The 24,468-nt window shown below is 33.3% G+C and overlaps 1 pseudogene; it reads left to right on the top strand.

The window, feature by feature from the left end:
- The first annotated feature begins 13,172 nt into the window (after nucleotides 1–13,172).
- Nucleotides 13,173–13,949, top strand: LOC120583233 (ATP synthase F(0) complex subunit B1, mitochondrial-like; annotated as a pseudogene).
- Nucleotides 13,950–24,468: the final 10,519 nt, after the last annotated feature.

Below are 24,468 nucleotides of genomic sequence, written 5' to 3'. Positions count from 1 at the left end.
AGCATTAATATAACATTGCCCAGTATATCCAATGACTAGGAGCCAACATTTACTAAAAATTGAATGTATGATCTTTGGTGACATAAATGTATTTATGATCTTAATTATGAGCAGAAAATACACATCAACTTTGAATAATGCCAAAGCAATTCTGCCTAAATTTATTATTCTCAGTTAAATAGAGTGTTGGCCTAACTTACCTAGTGTCTAGTGATTTTATGGTCTAGAAGTTTGTTTTCTCAAAGTTGGCTCTGCTGTTCTCTTTGAGTGAAAGTCCATGGGGAAAGACAGATAAATACATAAAGCTTCTGAAAGCCATCCACATCCCTCAAAGTCAACCCTCAGCTTAATGTCTGGGTCAAAAGTATAACAAAGTTAGTCTTGGTAATTGTTCATGAGTCAAAGAGACTCATCAACACTCACAACCTGGTTTCAATCCAATGGAGCTTTATGAAGCTAAAGTCTAAGTAGAATCAAAATACATGAGAATTTAAAGCTCAGCCTAAAGAATTGATGCTTATAACCAGTTACACATAAGGTATTTGTAATAGCAGTTAACATTATTTTATTTATTTGATTTACCAAATCACAAAGACATTCAAAACCACTCAGTCTTTTTCCAGAATGCACAGGCATGTAACAGTAAATCCAGCACATATAGGTGAAGTGCTCTGAAGTTATATGTAATACCTAGCTCTGCTGTGCAAGTCATTTGCTCAAATCATTTGTTCTAAAAACTTTTATTTCTCACAATGTCATGGATTACATTCCCATTGTCACCTCTGTTCTTTGTATCCTTTTTTCTACTAATTTCTTCTTTCTTCTATAGTTCTCCATGTCACTTTAGTGATATTTTTCCAATAGATATTATGTCAATATCTAAAAGGGGTTCTAAGCTTCAGATATATGTGTGGGAGTAGAGGGGGATTGGGGAAAATGGAATAGCAAGGCATCTTGGGAAGGAAAATTCACCTTCCCCTCTACTCACCCACATTCAAAATTTGCCATGTGTGCTCATATAGAATTTTCATTACTATAGATCTCAAACAATATTTATTAAAATTACTGGTTATAATTTCTTACCAGGTGCTTTACTCTTTTACCTATATTTTACCTTACCACCACCATTTCTTTAGACTAGATTTATTAGAACTAGAACTAGAGGAGACAAAGACAGCAGATGCAGGAGTCAAAAAGAGCCAAGGTTTATTTGGGAGGAAGAAGCCATAAAAGTTAGTGATCCTTCTTCACTTTCTAAAATAGAAAAATGGAGGGATGAAAATATCATTTACTGAAATTAGAAAAAACACAGGAGGAGTGGTTTTGGGAGAGAATATCACACGTACAGTTTAAGATATGTTAGACTTTAAAAAGGTTTAGAATCACTCAAATAGAAATATCCTAAAGAGAGATTAGATACTGAGTTCTGGAGGGATCTTATTTTTATTTATTTATTTATTTTTTAGCATTCCTCTCCTTTATCTGACAGAATTATTTCCAGTAGTAATTCTGATATGAAGCATGATAAAAATAACCAGAAGAAATTCAGAGAAACTTATTTTTATTGAGTATGTATGTGTAGTCAATAACAATAATTAAATATTCCAGTACACAAAGGCAAAGTAATGGAACAATACCTTTTAATTACATGAATGTGACTTATGAAAAAGGGAGAATACATTATACCTACCTATTGTTTTGTTGCCATGAAGAAAATGACATTATACTTTCTGTTTTGAGGCTTCTGTGAATTTGTCAATGATCTTATAAAGATATGTATTTTTATCGTATATCTTCTGTTCAATAAATAACATTCACATTTGCCAATAAATCTTCCTTCCTAGATAATTGAAAGATTTTTTAAAATTTATTTTCATTTCACATGAAGCAAGAGATATACAAAGAAAACCTTAAATATAATAATAAGTTTGGGGTATATCATAAAATCCCATTTCATGATGAATTACAGAAATTATAATACTGTTCATGTTTTTCTTTCTTCAGGATTGATTCTAGTGGCTTTGAAATATTTCTGCAGTTGAAAAACTCTAAGCATAAATAAAAATGTCAAATGGTTGAATACAATGATAGAACCGAAATAACTCATTTTTCTTTATCTTTATAATTACTGCACTATCACTGGTTATTGGAAGTCTACTATTTAAAAGCAGGAACATGTAGTCCATTGGATTTGAAGAGAATGTACAAAGCAAGCTCAAACTATTTTTAACCTTTATAAAATTATCCTTAAAGATAATATGTGTAGTTGAGTCCTGGTAATTCAAGGACTGACTTTATAACTAAGAGTTACCCCATTACTTTTCATTAGAATATATAGTTTATTAAAAGTTTTAAAATAAAAAATGTACTAGTTTAAAGTTTATACTTATATTATTGAATTTAACAATAACTATAGCAGTTGTTTAGAACTTAATCCAACAAGCATTTTTTTGAGGGAGAAGTATTTTATCACATATTATTTTATGATATTATTTTAAATTTTCAAATGGGGATAATAAAAAAGCAGACTAACTTTTAGTCTGTTTTACTATTATTTTAAATTATTGATATGTAATGCATCTTTTATTGCCTATATCCAGGGCAGAGTCTCTGCTGTCCCACTTTTGGTATGTCACTGTGTTACTAATACAAATTTAGAATTTGACAAACTACAGACAATATTTAAACTCATGGGTAAAACAGAGATTTTTCAAGGGAAAATTGTTAGTTAGAACAAAAGAAGTTTGCAGTGAAGGCAGAATCATGAGGATCTCCAAGTTTAGCAAGATGAAGAAGGAGACCATGAAACAGTGACTGCAGAAATAAAAGAAATATTAAAAAAAAATAGTCTCACTGAAACCAAGAATATAGTGTATTTCAAGAAGGTTGAAGTGATCATTCTGTGAAATGCAGCTGAAAAATCAAATAGAACTGTTAAAAAAGTAACTATGAATTTGCTAACACAGAGGCAATTGGTAACATTAGGAAGAAAAGTTTTATTAGAATATTGGAAGTTAAAATAGGTTTAAGAGTAAGTGAGTTTTGAACTATGGTTAGATACCTAGATTTTCCAATGAATTAACAAAGTAGAAATGGATGAAAGCAGAAAACTCTTGTTTATTTAATAAAAAGGCCACACAGAAAATCAGCAAAGAAAATTCCACAGCTTTGTCATGCAACAATTCTAATTACTAATTATGAAATATAATTTAAAAATCTATTAACTATATAATATGTAGATATAAAGCTAGCAAGAAATGTGCAAACATCTATGAAGAGATATATAAAACTTAACCAAGAGACATAAAAGAAGACCAGAACAATGGCACACAATATCATATTCTTGGATGGGAAAGCATAATGTCATAAAATTCTTAAGTCTCCTCAAATTAACCTACAAGTTCAAAACAATCCAACTCCAACTCCTAACAGAACTTTTTTTTTTTGTTTTCTAACAAAGTGATTTTGAAATACATCAAAAATATAAAATATATAAAATAGCTATTATATATTTGAAACAGTACAATAATGAGGGACATGCCATTATTAGATATCAACTTATACTCTAAAGCCACTGTAATAACAAATGGGGTTCATTGGTCCAGGGATAATAAAATTGACCAGTGGAACATAATAAAGGCTCTTGGAAGGTACTTAATATATCTATGGAAATTTAATGTACTAAATTAAAATCAGTGCTGAAAGGAAGGTGTAATTGACACCACTGGAGTACTGCCTTACATCCTCTTGGCCTGACATCTGATTCCAGCCCACCTGGTGTGCTGTACTGCACAGATTTTAACTTCCTTGTTTATCAGCATCTTATTGAAAGTTTGTACTATCTCTTGTTTCTTGTCCTGGGGCTTCTCTGGTAACCTGATAATCTTATGTGAGTGCACCTGGTCATGATCCATACCATACGAAGGAGGATGAGAACCAGTGAATGCTTCTCTCTTTCAAGACTGGAGTGAATGGTACTGAGTCACATGTTGCAATGCATCTTAGAATGTCCCTCATTGGGTATCTAGTCATCTGAAACTGTGGCATACTAGATAATGCTAAATTGGTTTTTAGTCCTTCACTGTTTACCCCTATCCCTCACTTCTGCTCCTTTAGAACACACTCAAAAAATAGATCACCTCTGTCCCAGGCTCTGCTTTTGGGAAAAACCCATATTATATCAGATGAACTTTGCAATAAACGGTGTTGAGAAACTGTGCAATGGGAAAAAGAATAAAGACATATATCTACATGTAAACAAATTCCATAAAAGTTAAAAAGTTAAATCTAACAATACCCCCCCCCAATAAAAAAAAACAACAAAGTAATTGAAAACACTATCAAAGTGGAGGCTCTCTCTTCCACTTCCACTTTCTCCTGTGTATTTTTCAGCCTCTCTTTGTCAATGTGATTTCATTTGTTCTATCATCCAGGTATTTGTCAAAATATCATGTTTGCTAAAAGTCTCTTATTTACAGCGTTTTTACAGATTTATTCTCTTCTATGCATCTTGTATTGCAATTGGACTTTAGGAGGACAGTGGAAATAAATGCATACATTTAGTCTGCCATCTAGATCCACAATATTTTAAATTTTGCATTAGTTATATCTCCTGTTAACATCACTAAGCTGTATTAAAAGTCTAATTTGCGAGCCTCTGACAAGTAGAATTATATAAAACTATGATAATTTCTATTCACTAATTAAGCTATTCTCAAGTGTCCTCTTGAGACAAAAATCTCACCTAATGTTGCATTGTTTTTATCACAGCATTTTAGAGTTAGAAGCTTCTACGAGATCATCGAGTCCCTGGATATCCAATGTATGGCTTACTGACCAAATTTGCCTATGCTGTCCTTGCTGTGACTTCCGTCTTTCCATTTTTAAAAATTATATGAATTAACATTTATGTGGTAGCAGGTAGCAGGCAACCATCTAAAACTATATCAACCATTTAACATTGTCTGTTGGGAAATGAACTAAATAGTAAGTAGTAATTATTATGTGGTTTAATTTAATGAAATTTTATAATTTATGAAAAAATAAGTACACATGTATAAACCTCCATATGCATTTGGCTGATATATACTTTTTTGCTTTATTTTGTTTTTATTTATCTTTGTTTCTGAATTTATTTATTTTTATTTATTATGGTAACATTGATTAACAAAATCCAATAAGTGATGTTTTAATTGTATGTATTATGTCTAAGTATATATACTCTAGGCTTATCGTTATATAAGTTAACATGGACTACCTTTATATAGATATCTGTTCAAGTGGCTCACCATTAAACATATTATGTTCCTAATAATTAAAACCTGTCATTTGAAATATGTCAAACTGTAGACTTGAGAGCAAAAGATTTTCTTCAGATCTCACTTATAGGCCTATTCTAAATCCCCATTTTCTAATTCAGAATAATCAATCAGAAAACTTTATTTTTTAGCTTTATTTATTCACAAATAGATGGTTTTTAGTGTCGGGTGAGTGATATTTAATTAAATAAGTAAAGGCATAGGACAATTTAGGCTATATGATTAAAAATATATATTTTGAAATAATTACAGATTCAAAAGAAGCTACAAGGATAATACAGAGGGATCTTCTGTATCCTTTACCCAGTTTCTTCCAATGGCTACTTCTTACATAGCTATAGTACAATATCAAAACCAGAAAACTGACATTAGTACATTATGTATTAATGGTTCTTCGTCATTTCACCAGCTGTACAGATTTGTGTAACAACCACTGAAATCAAAGTAGAGAACTATTTTCTCACCACAAAAATCCTTTTGTGTTATTCCTTTATACTTTATTGTCTTTCTTACCACACCATCTTCCCTCAACCATCTCTGGCCCTGGCATCAATTAATCTGTTCTCCACACACATAATTTTATCATTCTTAGAATGTTATTCAAATGGAATCATACAAGATATGACCTTTTGAGGTTGGCTTTTTAAACACAGCATAATGTACTTGAGAACCATCTAAGCTGTTGCATGTATCAATATTTCTTTTTATTAATTTTTTATTACTTGGTATGATTTGTCTTTTTATCCCTTGGTATAGATGTATCACTGTGTGTTTACTCATTCATCCATTGAAGGACATTTTGGTTGTTTCAGTTTTGGGCTATTGCAAATAAAGCTACTATGAACAGTCATGGACATGTTTAGTGTGCGCATAATTTTTTATTTGTCTGGAATAAATGCCCAGGGGTGAGACTGCTGTGTTATATGGTAAGTGTATTTAGATATTTTAAAAAAAGAACTTTCTATTTTTCATTTTATGTTCCTACAAGCAATGTGTGAGAAATTCAGTTTCTCTGAATCCTTGCCAGCATTTGGTAGTCACTATTTTTTATTTTAGCTTTTCTAATAGTTGTGCAGTCATATCTCATTGCAGTCATATCACATTTTAATTTGCATTTCCCTGATGGCTAGTGCTGGTGAACATTATTTCATGTGCTCATTTGCTATCCATAGATGCTTTTCTGGGAAATGTCTATTTATATCTTTAGCCCATTTTCTAATTGGATTTTTTTTTTAACTATTGAATTTTAAGAGTCTTTTATGAATTCTAGATATAAATCCTCTGTCAGAATGTAGTTTATAAATGTTTTCTCCCTGTTTGTCTTTTGTCACGAACTATATGCTTCACTTTTTTAAGAGTATTTACGATGCAAAACATTTTAACTTTGATAATGTACAATTTACCAATATTTCCTTCTATGGATCGTGCTTTTGGTGTAAAGTCTAAGAACTCTTCGCCAAGTCATAGATCCTGAAAATTTTCTCCTATATTTTTGTCCTAAAATTTTTATAGTTTTATGTTTAATATTTATATCTATGATCCTTCAAGGTTAATTTTTATATAAGGGGTGAGCTTTAGACTAAAGCTTTCTGGTATGAATATTCAACTGCTCCATTCCCATTTGTTAAAAAGAATATCCTTCCTTTATTGAATTGTTTTACATTTTTCTTTAAAAATAAATTGACTGCATTTATTGGATTATTTCTGGATTTTCTATTATGTTCCATTGATCTATGTGTTTATTCCTCTGCTAATATCACACAGTTTTGATTAGTGTAGCTAAATAATAAAGTCTTAAAATTGGGTAGACCAATTCTAATTACTTTGCTTGTCTTTTTCAAAAATTTTTAGTTATTCCAGTTTCTTTGCCTTTTTATATAAATTTTAGAACAATCTTGCATATATCTAAAAATACACCTTGCTGAGATTTTGATAGGAATTGAGGCAAATCTGTATATATATTTGGAGAGAACTGACATCTTGACTATGTTAAGACTCCCAATCTCAAACATACTATGTCTTTCAATTTATTTAAATCTTCTGTGATTTCATTCATTAAAATTTATAGTTTTCAGTATATAAGTCCTATACATGTTCTCATGTTCTGTTAGATTTCTCTCTCTCTCTCTCTCGCTCTTTCTCTCACTATTGTAATCATAGTTTGTAAATAGACACAATTGAGATTTGTATATTTATCTTGTAAATTAACATATGACATTACTAATTTCACTTATTAGTTTAGTTTATGTAAGTCTCATGATAACCACAAAACAAAAACTTATAGTAGATACACGAAAGACTAAGAATCAAAACAAACCACCATAGATAATCATCAAATCACAAAAGAAAATGGAAAGAGAGAAATATAAAAGAGAACTAAAAAACGAGAAAACAATTAAGAAGATGGCAATAGTAAGTTCTTCCAATTAATAATTACTTTAAACGTAAATTGATTAAAATCTCCAATCAAAAGACACTGAGTGGATGAATGGATGAAAACAAGAGCCAGCTATATGCTGCTTACAAGATACAAATGTCAGCTTAAAGGACACACATAGGCTAAAAGTGATGGATGGAAGATGATAATCCATTATATCAAAATGAAAATAAAAAAATAGCATGGGTAGACATTCTTATATTGGACATAATAGACATTAAGTCAAAAACTATAACAAGAAACCAAGATGATTATTATACAATGATAAAGGGGTCAATTCATCAAGAGGATATAATCATTGTAAACATATATGCACATGCACTGGAGCATCTAAATATATAAAGCAAATATTAACAATTATTGTTTTATTAGACAATAATAAGAAGGGACTTCAATGCCTACTTTCAGTAATGAATAAATCATTCAGATAGAAAATCAATAAAGAAACATCGGGCTTCAACTATACTTTAGATTAAATGAACCTAATAGACATATACAGAACATTTTATCCAATATCAGCAGAATACACATTCTTCTGTAGCCTACATGGAATGTTCTCCAGGATAGATTATATGTTAGGTCTCAAAACAAATCTTAACAAATTTAAGGTCAAAATCACATCAAAGTCTTTCTTAACCATAATAAAATTATAAATTAAATAACTAGAAACACATTTAAAATTCACAAGTATGTGAAAATTAAACAAAACACTCCTGAACAACCAATGAATCAAAAAAGAAATCAAAAGGGAAATTAAAAGTTATCTTGAAACAAATGAAAATGAAAACACAGCATATTAAAACCCATAGGCTATATCGAAAGCAGATCTAAGAGGAAAGTTTATAGAATAAACACCAATATTAAGAAAAAAGAAAAATCTCACATAAACAACCTAACTTTACATCTCAGGAAACTAGAAAAAGAAAAGCAAAGTAAGCCCAAAGCTAACAGAAGAAAGAAAATAAATATCAGAACAGATGTTGGTCAAAGGGTATACATTTTTACTTATGAGATAAGTAATTTCTGGAGATCTAATTTATAGCATAGTGGCTATAGTTTACAATACTGTATTGTATACTTGAAATTTGCTATGAGACTATATCTTTTAAGTGTTCTCACCACACACAAAATATAGTAAATATGTGAGGTGATGCATGTGTTAATTAACTTGATTGTGGTAATCATTTTACAGTGTATACACTTATCAAATCATCATGTTGTACACTTTAAATAGATACAATTTTATTTGTTGAGTATACTTCAATATATCTGGGGGAACATTTTTAAAAACAAAAATATATAATTTCCATTTTTAATATCTTTGCTGAGACTTTCTATTTTTCATATGTTTCAAACATATTTGTAATTGATTGTTAAATCATTTTATGATAGCGCCTTTAAAATTCCTATTAGATAATTCATAATCTGCATGTGGTGTATATTGACTGGGTTTTCTTGTCCAGATTGTGATTTTCCATGTTTTTGGTATGAGAAGCAATTTTGGACTGAAACTTGAACATTTGGAGAACAATTTTGTGTGCCTGACTCTATTACAGCAGACTATTTCTAGCACTAGCTCTAGAGGAGAAGAGGAATACCATCTCCTTAACACCACATGGGAGCTGAAGTCCGGGTTTCCCTATAACTGCAGGGAAGGAAGTCTGCTCATTATTGCTGAGGCAAGTGGCTTTTTAGTGTCTCCACTAGGTCTCTGCTGATATCACACTGGTTGACAGGTGTATGGATGCCTTGTTTTTGCTTTCCATGTGGCCTCCTGTGACACTGGTAGGTTGGGGTGGGGTGGTGGCCTCTTTACCTGGGCAGTAATAAAAGTCCAGACTCTCCATTTTTTTCTCTGACTCTACTCCAGTGGCAGGGGCAAAGAGCACTTCATAATCAACAAATGAGGGTAAGAGTCCCTGCTATTTATGTGGCCTCCCCTGACAGCTGAGGGCTGACACTTCATTACTCCCCAGGGCTTTGCCAACACCACTCTGGCAGAGGAGTTACAGTACTTAATTATAATCTGAAGTGGAAGTCTAGTCTGATGGTAGGTGGGGTGGACAGAGTTATTTCTATGTTATTTGGTTGGAATAGAGCAATTATCATCTAATAGTGTTCTATTACACTAAGTTGCCTCTTTACTGGTCCTTTGTGTAGAAAGAGCAAGCTTCCCTTGGGCTCTTTTTGGTCAATTCCTCTTAGCATTTACAGTTGCCCGTTTCTCTAGCACCTAATCTCAGACATTTGAAGCAAAAACAAAACTGAGAGAACTCACTTCTGTGTCGTTCCTTGAGTCCCCAGGTGCTTAGCTAGTCTGACATTTTTTCCCTTTTTTTCAGTCTTCTTATGTCTGTTTAATATATAATGTCCAGGGATTTTTAACTGTATTTAGAAGAAAGCAGACATCTTACATGATTTATTTGAATTAACAATCCAAAATGTAACAGGGAGACAATAACAATCATCTCTGTCCTTGAAATGTTTTAGTTATTTCTCTTTGTTTGCTGATAGTGTTGCCCATATAATTACAAAGAGAAGAAAACAAAAGTGAGCAGAAGCCAATATGAAATATTCAACAACTTGTTTGTTTTTTATGGACTGAGCCAACAGGAATTCCCAACCCCTTTTTATTGGTTAGAAATGTAAATACTTTTATAGCTAAGTTCTGGCTAATGTGACATAAGTATTGATGGGATCTTCTGGGAAAGCTTTAGTATTTCTTGATAATAGAGGCCAGATACAGCCAGTCCTACCTATTCCCCCGCCCCCTTTTTTTTCTCCTTGATGGAGTGGGATGGCTGTAGCTGCTATCTTGAAACATCAGGAAAGGGTCAAGAAATTGCAGAGATTTCATATTTACATCAGCAATTGACAAGTTTTGTTTTCCTGTAAAGTCCCAAATAATTAATATTTTATGTTTTGCAGGCTACGCCACCTCTGTAATAAATGTTGTTTGTTATATATAGCATTTCTGCTGGACTGTTGTAAAAGTGTCCACACAAAATACTTGGAAAATGTGTGTGGTTCCTTTCCAATAAAACTTTACTTACTAAAATAGATGATGAACCAAATTTGGCCAGTGGGTTCAGTTTGCTATATTGTTTCTATCATTCAGCAACTAAATAAGTATCAGCAGCAGTATAAGTTTAGACTTCTTATTATGGGAGAAAAATAAGGTGTATTTACTTAAATCATTGTAGTTGGGATTTCTTACTTGTAGCTGCTGCACATACTACTGATCCAAAGCCTATATGCAGTGTATTTAAATTTCCCACTAGAGTTCCTGTGAAGATTTTTTAAAAAGATTGAAATTCATAGGACAAAAAATTGAAAGCAAGCTTTCCAAAGAGTTGAACTAAACAAATGATGTCCCATTCAGACATTTTTCACTTAAAAAAAACTGTAGCACCATCTCATAGGAATAAGAAGGAAAGATATTTTGTCTTTGTCCATCTTTCCCTGTACCAAGTAATCTAAGCAATTCATAAAACTAGACAGCCATAATTTTATACTATGGATTCTCTTGTGCTAGCCAGAGCTCTCTTACTGTCTTTGTTCTCTCCCATCCAGAAACATAAAGACACAAAACTTCCATGTCTAACGAAAAATTACAACTTCCAGAAAGCAATGCGACAGTAAGTGAAGTTGGGAGGTCATGGAGGAAGGCTTACTGTTTGCTTCTCCATTCTGAGGATGGATTGTATCTAAATGTATTGAGCTCTACTCAGAGACTTTTACCAAATGCTTGAGACCGAGCTTTATACTGATCAAATTAACGTACATATTTTTGAGAGTCTAATAATAGTTAATGTTGGTAAGGATACAGTAAGAGTGTTACATTACTTTAGAAGTGTTAACCGGTATTATTTTAAAAAAAAACTTGATAATATGTATCAAAATTTTGAAGATATTTATATGCTTGAATTTATTTATTCTGCTTATAGGAAACTCTCATGTAAAAATCATCACTATACAAAAGGCTTTATGTATAAAGAATTCACTGTAATATGATTTTCAATATTAATATTAGAAATCTAAATATTCAGAAATAGACAGTTTGCTAAATGAAATATGATGTATGCATGAAAAGGAATATCTTGAAACCATGCAAAAAAATTCAGTAACAAAGGGAATGGCTAAAGTGACATTAAATGAAAAAAAGCAAAACCTAGACCTCTGGTAGGAAAATGTTCTGATTTTGCTTTAAAATTTTCTTGATGCCCTTGCTTTAATTTTTATTTTGTTTTATTGTAATTGTATTTTCAAACTCTCTTTTTATATCTATTTCTCTACATATTTTTCATAGATACCTATGCATCTATCTACATAGAAAAAAGACATAAAATATACAGCTCTGTGTTAACAGTGTTTGTCATTAGGTTTACACATGGTTTTTCATTTTCTCCCCTATAATTTTGTTTTCTTAATTTAATGTAATGAGCAGACCTAGGAAAAAATACTTTTAAATTAAATGAGAATCATGACTTAAAAAAAATCCACACATATGCTAAAATGTAGATTGTTAGCCATTAACAAATCTCCAGTCTATTTATATGTCTCTATTTATATATTTATAATCATTTTTATTCACAGAGAACAAGTTCTTGACTTTGTACTCTGTTACTTTAGAACTTTTTTCTTAATTCAATATCTCTATTCTCTCTGATTTTAAGGTCAGAGGGAGGGGAGTGAGAAAAGCTTCTCCTTGATATAACTTTCTCTCCATCAAGTTTTAAAAATATCCCAATATCATCCATAATAGATGCAGTCTTCAGAATCACACATACTAAAGTGTTGCTTCACACTCTTCCCCATTACTTCCTCCAAGATAAGTCCATGAATAGGTCCATAGAATGGGAGTTAAAACCTAAATTAGTTTCAAAGAGTCAAATGTAAAAACCTTAGGTCTGCAGTCTTTACAAGTAATTAATTCATGTACTCATTCATTCCTTCATTAATTAAAATATTTTGATAATTATGCATTTCTTTATATGATGGTGGAGGATAATATAAAGATAAAGAAAATATATTCTCCTATCCTAGTGTAGCTTATACTCTTGAACTAGAGAAAGATGTGAATGAGTAATCAGAATATAATTAGACAATGAAATACATAGTAGAAGAATGATAAAATGCTAAAGGCCCCTAACACCATATACCAAAGTTAACTCAAAATGAATTTAAATGTAAAACTTAAAACTATAAAACTCTTAGAAGAAAACATGTAGCAAGAGCTTTATGACATTAGATTTAGCAATGATGTCTTGGATAGGACACCAAAGGCAAGAAGAAAGAAATAGATCTGACTTCGTGAACATTAAAAAAATTAAGCTTCAGGTGAGTGACCGTCTTTCTTCTGTCCCTGACAGACTCTCCTATCCAGGTCACAACCACTGAGCAGACTCTTGCTGACCATGTTGTCCTGGGTGATACTTTCTGTCACCACCACAGAGGACCCCTTGCTAAAGAATGTAGCCCTCTTTAGTCCAGGGGTATTGTAGGCAGCAAGGATCTTTTACTTTAGGCAGCCAAATCTTGCCCCTGTACCACCTCTTCCTGAATATGGAGGAAAAGTTTGTCATAGGCTGATCCTTGAGGAATTCTTCAAGTTTCTTAATCCTAAAATGTACGTAACAGGACACTTTGTGCTCAGAATTGGGCTTATTTTATATTTTCTATCCAAAGAAATATTTGTGATTACTCCAGAGATCATCTTTGCCATATCAACAATAGGACTGATTGTCTATATAATTAAAATATATGGTGCCTATAGTGGGGAATTTGCTGATAAACTCAATGAGCAAAAAAATTGGCTAATTAGAAGAGGCTAAACAGGCTTCCATCAAATACATCCAGGGTGCAGATGATCTGGTGAAGTCACAGCAGTCACTGATTCAAAAGAGCCATTACCTTGTGGCATATATCACCTTTTTGTTGTCCAGAGAAATAACATTGCTCTGGCCTTGGAGTTTACTTACTGGAAATGGCTACATAGAGTATACGAGGAGGTAAAGAATCACCTGGACCATCATATCTCTGTGCAGAACAAGGCACAAGAGCACCTGATAAACTGGGTTGAGGAACACATGGTGCAGAGCATCTTTACACATCAAGAAAAGGAGACAATTGCCAAGTGTACTGCAGATCTAAAGCTGCTTGCAAAGAAGACTCAACCACAGCTAGTTCTGTAAATGTATCTATGACAATTGAGACAGCTAGAAACAGTTGATTGACTAAATGGAAACTAGTCTATGTGACAAAATCTTTCTGTGTTACTGTCTACTGAAATTATAGCTTAATCCACCTAAAAATGAAAAAGTTGAGTTTCGTATAGTGAGGAAATTAAAACAACCTACTGGTCAGTAGAAAAAAAATATGTGCATTAAAAGACAATATCAACAGAATTAAAAAGGCAACCCATGGAATGAGAGAAAATATTTGCATATCATATATCTGGTAAGGGATTATATTCAGAATATATAAAGAATGCTGATATTCAACAACAAAAAGAGCTCAATTCAAAAATGAGCAAAAGATTTGAATAGACATTTCTCCAAAAAATACATACATATGGCTAATAAGCACATGAAAAGATGCTTAGCATCACTAATCATTAGGGAAATATAAATCAAAACTACAGTGAAAGTCTACCTCACATCTATTAGGATGGCTACTAACAAACAAACATACAAACAAACAAACAAAAAACCCCAGAAAATAATTGTTGACGAAGATGTAGAAAAATTGAAAACCTTGTGAACTACTGATGGGAATGTAAAATTATATAACCACTGTGAAAAACAGTATAATGGTTCCTAAAAAATTAAACATAGAATTGCTATATAATCCAACAATTCTACTTCTGGGTATCTACTCAGAGTAATTGAAAGCGGTGTATAACCATGTTCACAGCAGCATTATTTGTAATAGCTAAAATGTGGAAGAAAACCATGTTCCATTAACAGTTAAGTGGATAAACAAAACATGGGACATATACAATGGAATATTATTCAGCCTTAAAAATTAAGGAAGTTCTGACATTCTCTACAACATGGATGAAGCTTGAGGATATGGTTAAAGGAAATAAGCCAGTCACACAAAGACAAATAGTGTATGATTTTAGTTATATAAGGAAATTAGTCAAAATCACAAAGAAAGTAGAATAGTGGTTGCCAGGGGCGGGGGCAAGAAAGGATTGGGGAGTTACTGTTGACTGGGAGTAGAGTTTCAACTGTTTTACAAGATGAAAAGAGTTCTGGATATGGATGGTAGTGATGGTTACACATTATAAATTTATTTAATACCACTGAGCTTTATACTTAGAAATGGTTAAGCTGGTTGAATTTTATGTTATATATATTTTATCACATTAAAAAAATAGAAAAAAGTTTTATAAGACCTTCAGAGAAAGAACCAAATGAATATATGTTCAAAACTCTATAATGAATGCAAATGAATAAAACAGTCCATTTTAGGAAAAAAATTAAAGATATTGGCGGTCTCTAATAAAAGATAAGAAATTTTAATACCTTATTATAAAATCATCTTAAAAGGTAGATTATAGTATCTGAGAGAGGCATTTACTTATGCAAGTGTCCAGACAGATAACAGGGCATCTGCTTACTTTTTTCTCATTTACTACAATCTTCAACACCACTTCCCTCCTTCCTTAAATAATAGCTAAATAAACTATCTGGCTAAAATGTGAAAGTATACAGTAATCATATTTTGAATTGATAGCTTACTTGTTAGCATTAATTGTATATAAAGATAAAAGGAAAAGTATACAGGATTACTAGCAATGAGGAAATGTAGGTGGAACCAACTGAAATTGCTGTCATTGGATAGTTTTTGATCTATAAAAATGGCAGTTTCACATGGTTCATTAAAATGTATTTGACAAATACAAAAATAGAATTATAAAATAATCTCTAAATGAGGTGCTTGGCTTTATCAAAATGTATCGAATTAACAATCTTTTTTAAAACAATTGCTGATGTGTAACTGGAGCTCTGCATTCATAATATCTGTATTATCCAAAGAAATTTTGTACTTGGTTTTAATTGGAGAGGGTTGAGTCTGCCATATAACTTTAATGTTTATAATATCCCTTAAATTCTTCAGACATTTTTATGCATAGAAATAATTAATGGCTACTACAACTAGTTTGGCTCTTCTTTGATGAATTTGGACATTTCAATTCCTATTATGGCTAACCTATATGATAGGCTTGTGATTTTGCTGACATTTTAAAAAAATGCTTATTTCTGTGTTATGTTGTTATTCAGTCTCGCCTAGCTCTCGGAAAGCTAGAATGTAAGGATCTGGTTTCAATTCTCATAGTTTTCATCATACCATAGCAGACTTCTTTTTATGCTATTCATATGCATTTAGATACAGGAATACATTGGGAAAACGTCAATGGTTTTGTTGTTCTTGGTATAACAATATACCTTAATATAAATATTTAATATATCTAATTGGTTTTACTAATGGATTGAGTTGTCACAATTCTTGATCTTTGTAATATGTTTTATTCTTTAGATCATTTAATTTTTGTTAGGCGGAGGTGTTTTATTTCCTAATGATAAAAAGAGAGCACACTCTCCTCTAACATCCGTTTCTTCTGTGTATCCTCTCTCTACCTTTCTCTTTTGCAACAGTTGAAGCATTAAATGTAGTCTTTTGCATTTGAAGGCAGATTTTCCTTATTTTTATTCGGGGCTGCCTTTGTCTTTCTAATTTTTTAATTTCATACAGTCAGACCTGGGTAATCTGAATTAGCATGCAAAATCAATTTATAACTAAATAGAAATCAGTATAGCAAGTTAAGAGGACACATACAGAAATAGATTGAATAGTTGAATCACCTTTATCAATACATAAAGAGAAATATTTTTCATTGTAACAGCACATTTATCATATATCCTTCCTTACTCTAACCTCAAATTTTTGAACCTCAGTACTGTTGATGCTTTGGGTCAGATACTTCCTGTCTGTGGCAGCTGTCCTGTGCATTGTGGAATGTTTAGCAACATCCCTGGCCTCAGGTGCCAATAGCACTCCATATCCGAGTTGTGACCATTGAAATTGTCTCCAGACATAGCCAAATGTCCCCTGGAAGGCAAATTTCCTCTAAGTGGAGAACAACTGCTATGACTCTTCTAAAATCTTGTTTTAGCTATAGGCAGTCAGGAAAAATAAAGCACAAATTTACATTTTTCATGTTCAAAGTCAATTAAAGTTGACTGTGACAGCTAGTAAAAAGATACAATGTGCTATGATAGGTGTAGGGGGAGATACAAGAATAGAGGGAGATAACACCTATCCTGGTAGATATCCATAACCATGGCCCCTCCAGCCCCAGTCAGAACAAGTTCTTTACCCTGGAGTCTATATGTCAGTCTGCTCCACAGGGATGACTGTATCAAAGCTGAGAAGCTGCACATTGCATGTTCCTTTTAGGTATTTATATCCTGACCTACAGTAAAGTTGTGTATATATATATGCATATATATGCATACATTTGTATTTGTATGTATATGTATACTGTATTTATATCTGTATGACGTATATGTTGGTTGTTATATATTTAAGTGGCAGCATAAACAGATTTCCCCCAAAATAAAAGTGAACATAACAAAAATTATTAACTCCTTTCCTCTCTTAGGTAGGGCCAATTGTGTAGAAAATCCCTTTGTTTATATTCAGCAAGATGGGAATATAGATAATAAAATGAGAGAGGGGATATAAAGGTACATAGAAGAAAATTTATATTAAAGAACTGCATGGAAGAGGATTGATGAGACACAAATAACCAGGCAGGTGTGAGGCAAAGGCTTTGGAGATATTTAGAGGGAGGGAATTCTGCTGAGAATTGTGAAATTTTGAGTTTTTAAGAAATCAAACTGACTTAGAAAATTTCAACACAATTATTAATAATGTCAATTATTTAACAGTCAAACAGAAAACAATAAAAAGTCACTGACAACATTGGTATGGTAGCTTCACCTATTAGGTCAGCTCTCTAAGCCCCTTCACAGGGGCCCTCAACATTCCTGCAAAAAATTCATGGCAGCAAGTGGAAAACTTGGTTCCAGAACTGGTTCTTAGAACCTCCCTTTCTTTCATTTGAGCCCATAGCTTCTTACTTTTATTTTCCTGCATATCTGACAATTATAGCTTCTGATACTTACCTTGGACTCTCAGATCTGACAAAGCATGTAACTTCTTCAGTTCATTCCCTTAGATATGAGAAATTCTGATAATTCTGAAGAAAAAAAAATACTCCTTTTTCACTATGACTTAGGAAGTTGAGTTTATTAGAAACAAACTTTTCCTAATTTTTCTTCTGGAAGAAAGAGATATTTTAGATAGTTATTTCAAGACCTGTTCTATAAGCTGTAGACAACATATGAAGTCTTTCTAACTGTAAAATTAATGCTACTTCCCATGAACTCTCAGGTACTACTCAAGATTCTTTTAGTTTTAAGTGACAGAAATGGAACTGGAACTAGTCTAAATAAAACAAAAGGATAAGCAAAAAATAAAATAAAATAAAATAAAGAGTAAGGAGAGTTCGTGTAATTGAATTAAAACTCCATTGGTAGATGGCTCAGGCACTAGTAGATACAGAAGTTTATAATATTTTCAGGACTTGCTCTCTTTTTCTCTTACCATTTCTCAGACATAATCTTTTTTTCTTAAATTTACTGGGGTCACATTGGTTAATAAAATTATATAGGTTTCAAGTGTACAGTTCAATAATATGTTACACATATATTGCATTGTGTGTTCACCAGAGTTAAATTTTCTTCTATCACTTTACATTTGACTCCCTTATCTACCTCCCCCCTGCCATTTCCCTCTGTGTCCATGAGTCTGTTTCTTAGACATATTCTTTTTATATAGTAAAAAATAGCCATTATCAAGCCAGGATTTAAATATTATTAGCTAACTAAATTTTATGCACCAAAAAGGATTCTTGGTTACAAAACATAAGGTAGATGCATACTTTATGTAAAGAAGAAAAAGTAATTTTATTGAAAGAATATTCAATAGTCTGTAAAATTAATGGGCGGTCTAGGAAACTGGCCTGGATAAATGGACATAAGTTATAGAGGCTAAGAATCTTAGATCATAGCACAGGAAGTCTCATTGAGATGCTGCTGCTGAAGCCACCACAAGTCACTCCCTACTACTACTGATACTACTAGCACTGAGTAAAAGAGAGCTGGCTCGAAGCCACTCCTGTTCTCCAAACTAAACCCACAAAAATCTCTTAAGTATTACTGGACAGTGGCATCAGATTGGAGTAGTCTAACACCTATACTCATGTCTTACCTGATAGAGAGCAAATCAGAGGTGTGTTTCCCCTTCAATTTTTATAATGAGTGGATCCTGCCTTTAAACAAAGTCTATTCAATGAGGATTCCATCCAACTAGGAAATATTTTCAAATGCTATATGGCAAAAGCTGACAAATATCCATTAAAATCTACCCTTTTAGTAAAGAGGAAGAGAAAATAGATTTGAGTGTTTAAATACGTATATGACAGATCAAGGAAGAAAGGCAATATGTGTAGGGGTTATAGTCCTTGTTTATTAACTGTTTTTCAGGCTGGAAACTGCTATTTATAAGTTCTCTTCTGTAATATACTTCATGTCTCCTTTTACTTCAACTATTGACTCAGCTGTTTGGAGTTAAGTTCTTTATCCAGTGGAGTAACATAGATCATAGTTTCTGGGGTATGGCAGGCCGTGGAGGACTTACTTTATTGTGTTGCCATAATTTTCCATTCACTATTATTCTCGAATATGGAGTTGTCCCAAGGGATCTCTTGATTTCATCCAAGAGTTAAAAATACTGGAGTAAATATTTTCTTTTTTTTCCCCCCCTGGCTTTATTGAGATATAATAGACAATTAGTTGCTCATATTTACATTATACAATTCAATGAGTTTTTTCAGTTATAATTGGCATACAATAATATATCAGTTTCAAATGTACAGCCTAGTGATTAGAAATCCACATAACTCGCAAAGCGATCACCCCACTAAATCTAGTACCCTTCTTCTTCCCTACATATTTATTACATTATTAAACATCTACCCCATGCTACACTCTACATCTCCATATCTATTCTTTAATTATCTATTTGTACCTCTTAATCACTTTGCCTTTTTTTGTCATTTCCCCAACCCCCTCCCATCTAGTAGCACTAAAATATTCTCTGTATCTCTGAGTGTATTTTTGCTTTTGTTGTTGTTGTTTATTTTATTCTTTAGATTCCACATGTACGTGAAATGTGATATTTGTCTTTCTCTATCTGACCCATTTCATTCAGTACAATACCCTCTAGGTCCATAAAGGCAACATCTTTCTCCATCCTCTTCCTTTTATTCTGTGTGTCTTTTAAGCCGAAGTGAGTCTCTTGTAGGCAGCATATATAGGGTTTTTTTTTTTTTTTGCTCCATTCAAGCCTCTATCTTTTGGTTTGGAACCCAGCAATTCACTTTTCCATTTGAGGTACTTGTTGTGTGGAATATGAGTTACTAGCATTCCATTATTCTGTGTTTTTTGATCTAAATGTTTTTTCTTCTTAAAAATCAAGTCCAATATTTCCTATAATACACACAGCAGTGTTGACAAATTCCTTTAGTTTTGTTTTGTCAGGGAGAGGCTCTGTCATCCTTTGAAGCTCTAGTGATAACTTTGAATTAATATTCTTGGTTGTGATCAGTTTTCTTTAAAATGAATATTTTGTGCCCAAGATGCTTCTATTCCCATAAATTTCATTTCTTTTGAAATCAGCTGTATAGAAGTCTTATAGGGGTGCTCCCTTAGTAGGTAACAAACTTTCTCTTTTTGCTTTATATACTTTAGGAATACTCTCTTTGTATTTATTTTCTTTGGCATTCATTAATTATGGGTGTGTCTTTGATTTGGTGTGAGCCTTTTGGATTACTCTTTTCTGGGACTCTCTGAGCTTCCTTGGGTTGTATGTCTATTTCCTTCACCAGGTAAGGGAAGTTTTCCATCATTATTTCTTCAAATAGCTCTTCAATGTCTTGTCAGGTACCCCTATGACACAGATATTTTTACATTTAATAGTGTCCTATAGGCTCCTTAAATTATTATTGTAGTCTTGGATTCTTTTTTCTTGCCATTCTGATTGAGTGTCCTTGGCCTCTCTATTCTCTGTATCGGTGGTTCAGTCCTTTTCTTTAAGCACTCTGTTTATTCCATCTAATATACTCTTCATCTCAGATAATGTGTTCTTCATTTCTGACTGGTTCCCTTTTATAATTTTCATTTCCATTTTTATGTGTTTTATCTCTTTGTTAAAGTTCTCACTGAATTTATCTACACTTCTCCTAAGTTCATTGAGCATCTTTATAACCACTGTTTTGAACTCTGCATCTGTTAGATTGCTTGACTTCATTATTTCTGGATCTCTGTTCTGTTCTTTCTCATGGTTTCTGCTTCTTTGTCTTCCCATTTTGGCTACCTTTCCATGTCTGTTTCTATGTACTAAGTAAAGCAACAAGTCTCCCGGTATTATTAGTGTGGCTTTGTGAAGTAGGTGTCCAGTCCTGAGAGGGGTTCAGCTGCAGACCAAGGTTAGCCCCAGCCTATGCCCTTCCAGGGCCAACTGTTAAGATTCCACAAGCAACCCACAGATGCTGTGCTTATAGTTGCCTCAAGAGGCCACCCCAGAAACCGAGTCTTGCTGCCACCACTGTGAGTCTTGGTACTGCTCAGCAAGGAGCACCTGACTCTCTGAAGATACACCTGGATGTGGCTTGGATGGGGCTACAAGTTGGGGGAGGTGGAGTTTCAGGGAATCCTCTGGGCAGAGCGACCTCTGTTATCCAGTTTGATGATGTCTCAGCTATGGCGGCGCTGAGTCTGCACACTGGGAGGGCGAGGGCTCAACAGAGGAACAATGGATGCTGCTGGCACTTTTGCCGGGGAGAGATCCTCGCCTCCGGCCCTCGCTCAGACAAGTCCCTGGTGCCCCCAGAGCAGTTGACCAGGCACTGGTGCTCAGAGCAAGCAGGTCCATCATCGCAAAAATCCGCTTGCAGACTTGGCCCCTTTAAGAAGCATCTGCAGCAGCCGGCTGCCACTGCTGTAACGTCCCACTCAGTTGCTCGGAACTGGGCAGCCTCGCATCTTTGTCCCCTCCTACCTTCTACCATTGCAGTTGATTAATTATTTCTCTCCCTAGTTGTACTGCTTCTGTTCCTTTAGATCCAAGATGACTTTGCTTGCTGTTTGCTACGTGTTTCTGTCACGACTTTGATTTGATTGCAAGAGGGAGGAACAAAGTCTATATCATCCATGCCATTTTTTTTCTCTCTCTCATCCATATATTTTTTTTCTTTCATTATAAAATTGCCATATTTTTTTCTATCTGATTGTCAATAACCATAACTCTAGCAGCAATATAATTTCCTTGTTCTCTTTTCTTCCAGTGAACTAACAAGTCCAGTCTCAGCTTTCAATTCAATGCAACTGTTGGTGAGCAGTACTACAATCTAGAGTTTTTATTAAGTCTTGTGTATGTCATTCCATTATTCTATAAGACCAGCTAATTATGTACAATTTCCTTATGAAACCAATGAATCTTTGGACTACCAGCCTAATTACCTACTTATTTTTCTACGCAATGACTTTCTGTTCATAAACAATGCTGTTAGCATAAAATGATGGCATAAAAAGCAAACTATAAGACTACAGTTGATATGGCTTGCAGAATGATGAAATCCAAATCAGAATCAATTTCCATTCTAGTGATGACTAATTGCTTCCCTCTAAGGTGGAAAGCATTAAAGGCAATGAGCTTGTCCCCAGGTACTGGTTGTTCTTAGAGGGTTCAAGTGTGGTCATTGCTGCTGTGGATTAGGTTCTCATTGGGGTAGTAGACAAATCAGCTTACATGATAGGATTTATATGTCATTGGGCTAACGCCTGCCAACATATTTCTATGAGCCTCTTGGCAGTCTTTCAATTAGCTTTATATTTACTTAAGCTAGCTGATGTGTCTCTGTGGTTTACCATCAAGAATCCTGAGTGTTTCAGGCATTTGGTTCCCAGAATGAAGTAAAACAATACCTCTCTTGCTATCTATAAAGGGAGACAAGGCCTTGCTTTCCAAGAATTTTCATAGAATGGGGGATTGTTCTAAAATAGGAAGGGTGTTCACATGGTTGGAAACTGTATTAGTTTCCTATGGCCGCTATGACAAATTACCACAAACCAAAATCAATTTCACTGAGCTAAAGTCAAGATGTCAACAGGGCTGGTTCCTTCTGGAGGCTTTGAGGGGATAATCTATTTCTTTTCCTGTTCCAGTTTCTAGTGGCTGCTGGTATATCTTGACTTATGGACCTTTTCTCCATCTTTAAAACACATCATTCCAAACTCTATTTCTATTGTCTTATGACCTTTCTGCCTCTTATAAGGATACCTATGATTGCATTTAAGACCCAGTTGGATAATCCAAGATAATATCCCCATCTCAAAATTCTTTTTTTTTTTAAATTAAATTTATTGGGGTGACATCGGCTAATAAAATTATATTGGTTTTAAATGTACAATTTTATAATACATCATCTGTGTATTGTATTGTGTTTTCACTACCCAAAGTCAAATCTCCTTCCATCACTATATGTATGACCCACTTTACCCTTATCTACCTCCTCACTCATGATTTTTCCTCTGGTAACCACTAAACTGTTATCTGTGTCCATGAGTTTTTGTTTATCTTGTTTGTTGCTTCCAGTTTTATATAAGTGAAATCATATGATCTCAGCTTTTTTTAATCTGGCTTATTTCACTTAGCATGATTATCTCAGGATCCATCCATGTTGTCACAAATGGCAGTATTTCATCTTTTCTTATTGGTGAGTAATATTCTACTGTATATATGCACCACTTCTTCTTTATCCAATCATCTATAGAAAGACATTTTAGCTGTTTCCATTTCTTAGCCACTGTGAATACTGCTACAGTGAACATTGGGGTGCATATATCTTTATGGATAAATATTTACTTAATTATATTTGCAAAGTCTCATTGTTATCTAAGGTAACATTCATAGGTCAAGGAGTAGAACCTACATATCTTTGGAGCCATTATTCTGTGTGCCACAGAAACAGATTCTACTCCAAGGGAAAAATAAAAAATAAAACAACAAACAAACAAACAAACAAACAAAGCCTCCCCCACCCCCCAAAAAACCTTTAAATGATGAGTCATAAATTCATCTCTGAATTTATGACTCATCATTAATGAGTCATAAATTCAGAGTGTGTTAAAGATGGTACCATTCAATTCACATACAATTAATCTCCCCAGGTTAAATTTTATGAAGCTAAACGGTTAAAATTATGAAGCATTTAATATGTGCCTGTTATCTTGCTAATACTTTGCTTGTATTATGTCATTTAATACTCACAATTATCTTATCAGTAAGGAACAATAATTATCTACATTTTATAAATGAGAAAACTGAGGAACAGAGAAATAAATAATTCGTAACAAAGACAGAGAACTGGGACATGAATTTAGGCATTTTTATTCTAGAATTTGCACGTTTGACCATAAAGTGATACTAGGGAAGCAATAAGGGACAGGCACAATCAAAAGATCTCCACTACCATCCAAGAACCTGCTATCATTCTATTGTCACAGGCTGAATTCT

Source organism: Pteropus medius, unplaced genomic scaffold (genome assembly GCF_902729225.1).
Source record: "Pteropus medius unplaced genomic scaffold, Ma_sr-lr_union100, whole genome shotgun sequence".
In the NCBI taxonomy this organism is placed as follows: Eukaryota; Metazoa; Chordata; class Mammalia; order Chiroptera; family Pteropodidae; genus Pteropus; species Pteropus medius.
The sequence above is the reverse complement of the archived record's forward strand: the minus strand, read 5'-3'. Positions and strand labels throughout refer to the sequence as shown.